Source organism: Artemia franciscana, chromosome 7 (assembly GCF_032884065.1).
Source record: "Artemia franciscana chromosome 7, ASM3288406v1, whole genome shotgun sequence".
Lineage (NCBI taxonomy): Eukaryota > Metazoa > Arthropoda > Branchiopoda > Anostraca > Artemiidae > Artemia > Artemia franciscana.
The window spans coordinates 25657946-25666661 of NC_088869.1; the positions used below are offsets into that span (position 1 = coordinate 25657946).

Below are 8716 nucleotides of genomic sequence, written 5' to 3' on the forward strand. Positions count from 1 at the left end.
TAATATATTGAAGAAAGACTTAGACAAAACAAAGATACTAGCTGTTTAATTCCTTAGAAAAGGGGATTCCATCATCCTGCTGTAAGTTTTTTAAGTTTTTTTTTTGCAAATTGACAATCCAAACTTCATAATCCTCAACTGAAATGGGGGTTGTCGATGTTATAATCCAAACGAAGATTTGTTTGTATGCTTGTGAACCAAAATCGAAGTCCTCTAACAGATTGTGAATAGAAAACAAATTGAGAATTCGATTGTCAATTGATAGGCCTGATGTTTATTAAACAGCCAGAATCCCCTTCCAGAGGAAATCAAGATCTAAGAGCTCATATGGCACTTGTGGTAAGGTCAGAAGAGCCAAGAGTTCATATGGTATGGGCTCTAGTAAAATTCTAAGAATCAATAGATTGCTTTAAAAGGAAAATCATTTGCTTAATGCCGGTCGGGATTTAAAATAAGAGCTCTGAGTCACGAGGTCCTTTTAAATATCAAAATTCATTAAGATCCGATCACCCACTCGTATGTTAAAAATACCTCAATTTTTTCAAAATTTTCCTCTCCATCCAGTCCCCAAAATGGTCGAGTCGGGGAAAACGACTTTATCAAGTCTATTTGTGCAGCTCCCTGACACGCCTACCAATTTTCATCGTCCTAACACGTCCAGAAGCCCCACCCCCAGCCCAAAAGTTACCTAAAATTCACAATATTAGTAATCTTTGAGATAAATACTACAATTTTCAGATGGTACATTAAGTCTAAGCCCTCTCCCTCCTTGACTTTTCTTTATTTTCCATTCACCCACCCTCTAGAAAAATATTTTGGGCATTTTTGAAAATGGCTCAAGACGTTTGAGCGGAAACTGCTAGGGTACGAAATAAGAGCGTAATTTTGTACGGGCCAGGGAAGAGCTCCCACCAGTCCCCCAACCCACCTCCAGTTAAAAAATCTACCGTCTTTTAAAATCTTGTCAATTTTGTCAAAACTATGATAGGCCCATATAATTCAAGCATTCAGAGAACCAGATTATTTTCTTTAGTATAACTTTGCCTGTATGGTACTATATTTAACTCAAAAAACAAAGTTTTTCTAAGGAAAGTATGGAGCTAAGCTGAAACCTAAAACGAACAAAAACAATCACTTCATAGTTTATCGAACATATATCAATAAAACTAGTACAAATACACCAACTAATTATATTTTCCAATGTTTCCAGGATTATTGAAAACTAGTGCTTTACTGAAAACACAAAAACCAAATTTAAAAAACGAGAACACTGACTTAGGAGTCAAAAGTGAGTGCACAGCCTGCAACAAAAAACAAATCTATGAAGCTTATCATAATCTTACACCAGCTGGGATATCAGTAACTTTCAATATATAAGTAAAATTATCTTAAAACCATAAGCATAAAAATTAACAGATTTTTATAACCACAAAGTCATTGAACAGCATACAGAAATAATGGACTGATTTATCTAGTAACATTTTGGACTTACCAACCATAACAATAACAGTGAGTAAAATACAATTTCAAATTGGAAGAAAAATACTTTAGCATTACTCAAAATGAAGATCAAATACGCAATAATAACTCTGGATATCCGGCTGTTTCTCTCTATATAACGGCAAATTTAAAGTTGGCACACATTCTAAGGCTAGTTTATAGTCCTAATACTATTAAGATGGCTTCACTCCGGGCTTGTCAACTGTCATCATATAATATCCCATCCAGATCCAAAGCTAGAGCCAACCATTTGACTGAGACATTGTGCAAAAGTGATACCAAATTAAACGAGAGAAAACAACCAGCCAAGGACGTGTCCATGGGAAGTTAAGGAATTTGCGCCCCCTCCGTTCAAATATTTGTCTGACTCGTAAAAACGATAAAATTAATATAAATAAATTTTGATGCGTTTTTAGAAATTTTTACTCCCCCTGAAAAAATTATTTTCTAAGCCCCCCCCCCCCGGAGAGAAATACAGAATATGGCCCTTCCAGCAACAATCTTAAAATGCTTTATTTTTATGCTGTAAAAATATCCTTAATCAGTTTAATTTTGCCGTAATAAAACTCCTAATATGGAAGCCTAAAGAGTCATGTTGATGAAATAATTAAGAGAGGTAGAGTGGCCATGTCAGCAATATTTAGAGACCCGACGATAATGGGGATTAAAAACCTAAAAATGCATAAAAGAATATTTATCACAAAAATGTTACCCGTGATAGAATATGGAGCAGAGATATGGGGTGGAGAAACGGTGCTGCAACTGGAGTCCCTTCAGCTCCAGTATTATAAAAGAGTGTTTGGTCTACATCAGACAACCCATTCACAGATTCTGAAAGGTGATATGGGCCTGCTTTCTTTAAAGCTACGCAGGTATATTTTAATGCTTAGATTCTAGACTAGTAAGAGAGGCATATGAACAGATGTTGAAATGTGGTTTAAAAACCTCGTGGCCATCCCAAATTACATCATTACTAGAAAAAGTAGGAATACCTTATTTATGGAATAATGGTCTTTGTTCTAGTGATTTACCAGCATATTTAGAAAGCCAGATACGATTTATATTAGAGAGTCAGGAAATTCAGCATTGGCAAGGCTAGTTTTGGAGAGGAAGTTTATTTTAAATTTAATTTACCGGCTATGATTCTACATCGTTGGATTCAGCTTTGGGCGAATTGTCTTCCAATCCAGAACAGGCAAAAACTTCCGGGTATTCTGCAAAATAGTAACCCAACCAAAATATTTCGAGTGGGAGTGTATATAGATAAATCCTTAATAAGAAGAAAAAGTTTTATATGACTAATTTCTTTTGTTGTTTGATTAGGCACTTTTTGCGTTGAATTCTGTTTTTTGTGCGTGTTTGTAATTCGTACTGTTGTTAATTTCCTTGCTTGTTTGATATTTATTTATATTTTTGTGTGTATATGGCCCATGGGTTTTTGAAATACACTTATCTATCTATCTATCCATCTATTGTTTTGAGTTTTCAGCAAAGCGCTAGTTTTCTATAATCCCACGAACATTGGGAAATATAATTAGTTGGTTTATTTTTACTAGTTTTATTAATATATGTTTGATAGACTCTGAAGCAATTATTTTCGTTTTTGTTTTAGGTTTCAACTTCGCTCTTTACTTCCCTCAGAAAAACTTTGTTTTTTTAAATTAATCTTTGCCCGTTTTGATTTGTGATTTTTAGAAAAAACACTGCAAGCAGATTTTCAGGGTTTTCAAAGCCTAAGCCAAATGTTTGTATCTCTAAATTATTTCACTGAACATCCCCCTCCCCTGATAAACACCAAAACACTTTAGACACATAGGTGTAAGCTGACAACTAGATAAATACCACAGAAAATATATAAATAGGCTTTTTATAATATGATTTCTCTTTGTAAATTACAAGTAGTTTTATCATGTTTATTAAACATTAAAAAAGAGTAAATAATTTTAATAGGTAAATATAATATTCTTTTAATATACAACTTTGAGTTTTTCCAGAACTGAATGCCTACACTTCTTCTACCCCTAAGGAGTAAAGAGCTGGGGGGGTGGATTCAGTACCACTAGGATTTCGTTGCAAAATTTAAGTGAAAAATTTGCAATAAATGTTGCAAATAGGCTTTTTAAAAGGCGTTTTGAAAATAGGCGTTTGTAAAAAGCTTGCAAATACGCTTTATGTAATATGATTTCTCTATGTAAATTACAAATAGTTTTATCATGTCTGTTGAACGGTAAATCTAAGTAAATAAGCTGAAAAAGTAAATATAATCATAAGTGAAACTTCTACTAATAAACAACTTTAGGTTTTTCCAGAACCACATGCCTACACTTCTTCAACCCCTAAGTAGTAAAGGGCCGGGGTATGGGTTTAGTGATCTACTAGAATTGTAGTTGCAAACCATAAAACTGGATGTTTCCATTATTTTTTTAAGGAAAATAGTTTTACAAGTTTGAAAAGAGGTGCATCATCCATCACATTTAGAAAAATGGGGAATTATAAAAAAAAAAGAAAAAAGAAAAAAAAAAAAATCGAGCTCAGAATCACTCAAAATCAATTCTGCAAAAGGACTAGTTAACATTCAATTCTATGAAATCTAACAGATGGTAGAATTTGTAAAAAAAAAAAAAAAAAAAAAAAAAAAAAAACAGTAGATATGATCAATAGCTTATAAATGAGCCATTGAATATCTCTCTGTAATGGTGTGTTAGCTTGCTAGCCCTCCTAATGTTGTACCCTGCTGGTGAGCAGACAATTTATGAAACTTATGGGGACTTGGAAAGGAGTATACGGTAGGGCTTCTTGTAAGCCTGCAGATAAGGGTTTTGAACTACAGTTATTACGATGGTATCTTTTGGTATTAAATAAAAAAAAAACAAGTTTTTTAACTGAAAGTAAGGAGCGACATTAAAACTTAAAACGAACAGAAATTACTTCGTATATGAAAGAGGCTGCTTCCTCGTCAACGCCCCGCTCTTTACGCTAAAGTTTGACTCTGTCTATCAATTCTTCTTTTTAAAACAGTAAAAAACTTTAACGTAAAGAGCGGGGCGTTGATGAGGAAGCAGCTTCTTTCATATACGAAGTAATTTCTGTTCGTTTTAAGTTTTAATGTCGCTACTTACTTTCAGTTAAAAAAACTTTTGAAAAACATCGAATGATTTTGAGAAAAAAAAAGAACGGGAGAGGAAGCCTAGTTGCCCTCCGATTTTTTTGGTTAATTAAAAAGGCAACTAGAACTTTTAATTTTTTACGAATATTTTTATTAGTAAGAGATTTACGTAACTTATAAATTAGCTTACGTAAAGAACTTTTGTATTCTCATATTTTTATTACATATATGAGGGGGTTCGCCCCCTTGTCAGATCCTCGCTCTTTACACTAAAGCTTAAATTTTGTCCCAATTCATTAAGAATGACCCCAGAATCACAAAAGCCGTAGAATAAATAGTTGAAATTACTAAAAATACTTTAACGTAAAGAGCGAGGTATTAGGAGGAGGTGAGCCCCTCAAATGGGTAATAATTTCTGCTTGTTTTAAGTTTTAATGCTGTTCCTTACTTCCAGCTGAAAGTACTTTTTCATATTTATTTTTTCATTGTGTTTTTAAATAATGCTAGTAAATCCTGCGCTCCCTTCATGGAGATTTTTATCCCCCATGACAAATTATCGATGGAAAGTTCCCCCAGAATATCCCCTCTTCTCAACCCCTCCCCCAACCAAAAAAATCCTCCTGAAAACGCCTGTACACTTTCCAATAACCATTACTATATGTAAGCATTGGTCAAAGTTTGTAACTTGTTGCCCCTCCCATGGGGACTGTGGGGGAGTAAGTCGTCCCTAAAGACATAGTTATAAGGTTTTTCGACTACGTTGAATAAAATGGCTATCTCAGAATTTTGATCCGTTGACTTTGGTAAAAATAATTAGCGTGGGAGGGGGCTTAGGTGCCCTCCAATTTTTTTGGTCACTTATAAAGGGCACTAGAACTTTTCATTTCCGTTATAATGAGCCCTCTTGCAACATTCTAGGACAACTGGGTCGATACGATCACCCCTGGGAAAAAGAAAAAAAAAAAACAAACAAAAAAACTAAAAAACAAATAAACACGCATCCGTGATCTGCCTTCTGGCAAAAAATACAAAATTCCACATTTTTGTAGATAGGAGCTTGAAACTTCTACAGTAGGGTTCTCTGATACGCTGAATCTGATAGTGTGATTTTCGTTAAGATTCTATGACTTCTAGGGGGCGTTTCCCCCTATTTTCTAAAATAACGCAAATTTTCTCAGGCTCGTAACTTTTGATGGGTAAGACTAAACTTGATGAAACTTATATATTTAAAATCAGCATTAAAATGCGATTCTTTTGATGTAAATATTGGTATCAAAATTCCATTTCTTAGAGTTTCTGTTACTATTGAGCCGGGTCGCTCCTTACTACAGTTCGTTACCACGAACTGTTTGACTTCCAAGCCTTTCCACTAAAAAAGAGGCACCAAAATTTCCGTTTTTAGAACTCTTATAGATGGTTAAAAAGCACGTAGATATGAGTAGTGCCTTTCAAATGAGCCATTAAAAATCTTTCTAAGAAGTTTTAGTTGCCCACTAGGCCCAGCTTTTCCACTTGAGACATGGCAGCAAACTTCCCGTTTTTTGTGTCATTTGATACTTGCAGAGGAAATAACTTATAGAAAGCACGTACATATGAGCAATAGCTTTTATATGAGCTATTAAACATCAATCTTTGATGTTCTGGTAACCCACTGACCACGCCCCTTGAGAAATGGCACAAAAAACACTTTTAGTGCCACATAACACTTTTAGATCTGACCTAATTTTTGTGTAGTTTCATTTTTTTTAGAGAACATCATAAATTTCTTTTCGCAAATAACTTTTACTGTTAAGAAAAACCGAAATAATATTTGCCATTCCCGAATCAGAGCCAGATGGTGAATTTGTTCTCACAAGGTAGTTTTTTTTCAAATCATGTTTTTAGTGTTTGGTTACTATGGCCTGAGGTTTCCTTTTTACTAAGTTGCAGCTACTATTGTAACCATGACGGCGATTTTTACTGTAACTTTCACTTGACTTGAAACAATCGTCTAAAACATTGCCAACACCGGCATTTTGACGAAATTACGCTTCTTGTAAAAACCTTTTTGAAAAAGATTTCCCAATGTTTTCAAACATATTGAACTCTTCTACTGTTAAATGGCAGCTTTTTATTCAGTTTGTTTCGTGGGTGTGAAGCAATAAAACTCCGCTGGACACTGGATAAGTGCCTAATCTAAGGGGTGGTGAACTCGCAAAAAAGATACGCTATATGGTACCTACCAAAGGTGATTAGAGCGTATCACAGTGGCACAAAGAGACGTAGCCTGGTGGAAATCTGTCAAAGTGTGGAGCAAAGTGTAAGAAGTATAGCAGATCAAGATTTCTGTCGCAACGCCCATCAAGTGATGGAGAGCGATCAACTCTTCATTCTACGCCAATTTGAAAATAAAGAGGCTTTCTATTGACAACCAGATTCCTCCTACGAGCTAGAGTATGATCAATGGAAGAAAGAGCTATATAAAACTGGATTTTCAAATTTCAAACTATGGAACAATAACACTTATAAATAAAACTCACGACCCGGCAAAATAAAAAAAAAATTCAGACGGAGTTGTCAAATTAAAAAACAAGATTAGGACTCGTGATCTTGATTGTCAATGTTACAGCATTTCTAGGATCTAGATTTTCGGTAGAATGGCAAATTTTCAATCCAAATCATAAATGTCCATCCGGCAATAATGCCCAGGTCTTGTTTGACTATGAGCTAAACCCATATATCAAAGGGTTTGATTGAGCTTGAGACTACAAGTAGATTGAGTGAAAACAATTGACGAACACAGTCTCGGCACCGATATTCAGAGAGAAGAGATATGCCAGCAGTTACAGAAATAAATTTTGTATAAAACTTTATGAAATTGTCCTTTTTCTGTTAAAATTAATTATTTCGTCATTAAATAATTAAATCTTCGGATTGTTTGCAGTTACAATTGTAAATTGGAATTATTCTAACATAATATTCATGAGGTCTTTTTTTTGGCCTGGCGTTTTTGTCTTTAAACCAAAGCTTTCGAAGAAAGGAGAATTCTCACTTGCGTCTTATGCATCCTGAGCTGCACAAAAGATATTAAGGTCTGTGGTAAGGTATCCTAAACAAATAACTGTTCATTTGTATGTCATCTTGAAAACATGGTGCGAGACAAGAGAATCAAAAACAACTGGACGGAAAGGAAAACACAAATATGCTGAGAAATCTAAATTATTGCTATATTTACGACATTAATAAATCATCATTTAAGTTCTATTTTTTGTATCATTATTCAATTACTAAATTGAATCATTTCCGTTTGAACAATTTCCTGTTTATTCGTTTAGGATTTTCAGCTAGAGGGTGCAACTGTCTTAAATTTTCCAGTCCTAAAACAAAAATTAAATAATAAGAACAGGATTTTTCAGGTGAAACTAAAGACCGACATCAAAACTTAAAACGAACAATAATTATTACGTATGTGAGGGGGTTACCCCTTCTTGATGTCTCCCTCTCTACGCTAAAGTGTGACTATTTGTCCCATTTCTTTACAGACAACAAATGAAACACAAGGAACGTTCAATTAGAACATTAAGTCTTTTTAGAAGCTCTAAAAAATAACATTAGCATAATGAGTGAGGAATTAAGAAGGGAGCGAGCCCCCTCGTCTGAAACAAAAATAACTCCCAGCACAACACCACACAATAAGTACCTTGCTCTTTGCTTAATTCCTTGTCAAAAATTTTAGAGTAAATCTAGTTTTAGCTCTTTCTTGAAAAATCAAGGCCTGTAGACCACAAAACCACTCGTCTAGGAACTAAAATTAGTTACTAGTCTCATCGACAAGGAATTTTGGCTGCAGTATCGGATAACCGGTGATAAGATATGGATTCATTATTGATTAGTCATCTCTCTAGCCATATCTTTGAAGTTTTGCCGAAACATAATGAATTGCAAACATTCAAATATGTTTCAGCTTCATTTTGTTTCAACGTGATCCGGGAAGTGTATTGCAGTAGTGCTTTATAGCAGCCTTCGTGCCAGAAAAATCTAAATTATGCCATTTTTTCCAACAATAGTGTCAATGGAATCAAGTCACGGAAATTTAGGGAAGGAGGCAAATGAGTTTTTAAAAATATGAGG

The 8716-nt window shown here is 34.5% G+C and overlaps 1 protein-coding gene across 2 annotated transcripts in view; it reads right to left on the reverse strand.

Annotated features, from left to right (window-relative positions):
- LOC136029067 (uncharacterized) overlaps window positions 1-8396 on the reverse strand; it is a 31504-nt gene extending 23108 nt beyond the window's left edge. The window contains exons 1-2 of one of the 2 annotated variants that reach the window (XM_065707106.1): window positions 8286-8388; window positions 2635-2714 (exon numbers count right to left, since the gene is read on the reverse strand). The gene's annotated coding sequence lies outside the window, so the exon portion shown is untranslated. Of the gene's footprint in view, window positions 1-2634; window positions 2715-8285 lie in introns of both variants that reach the window. The other variant, XM_065707105.1, reaches the window with a different exon arrangement.
- Between the last annotated feature and the right edge of the window lie 320 nt (window positions 8397-8716).